Here is a 553-nt window from a genome sequence, read left to right as displayed (position 1 = left end):
ATTCTGTTAGAAATTCTAAAGAGTTCCTCTGGCAAATTATTACAATATATTACTTGTTCCACATTCATGTAAGGTACTCGATCCATTTTAATTTTCATTTAATCTGCTGTGTCTTTCCAAAAGCGTTTTTTAATTGAACAAGAGAAAAAAAGTGATCAATAGTGTCATCTTTCTGAGCAGAATCCACACAGCTCCATCTAAAACCAAAACATTTTTTGTATTGTTCCTGCTGGGAAATAACTGTTAATAATTTGAACTGCTTTTCTTTCCCTTTGGGGTGGGGTGGGTGTTGTTCTGAGGAACAGCATCTGAGGAAATGAAACAACTGCTAAACTTAAACTGTCTGAAAAACAAACTACAAATATTTTCTCCTCTATGACTCATTTAAGAAACTCCCATCCGACTGTGGAAACTATTTTCGAAGCTTCTGAATATATTTATTATTTTAATGCTTGTTCTCTTTTTTTTGGACTCCCCATGTTTTATCAGAATCAGAAAATCAGAAATACTTTATTAAACAACACAGTTAAAGTAGAGAAAAAAAGCAACTCAA

This window comes from Sphaeramia orbicularis, chromosome 6 (assembly GCF_902148855.1).
Source record: "Sphaeramia orbicularis chromosome 6, fSphaOr1.1, whole genome shotgun sequence".
NCBI lineage: Eukaryota > Metazoa > Chordata > Actinopteri > Kurtiformes > Apogonidae > Sphaeramia > Sphaeramia orbicularis.
Note: the sequence above shows the minus strand (reverse complement) of the source record.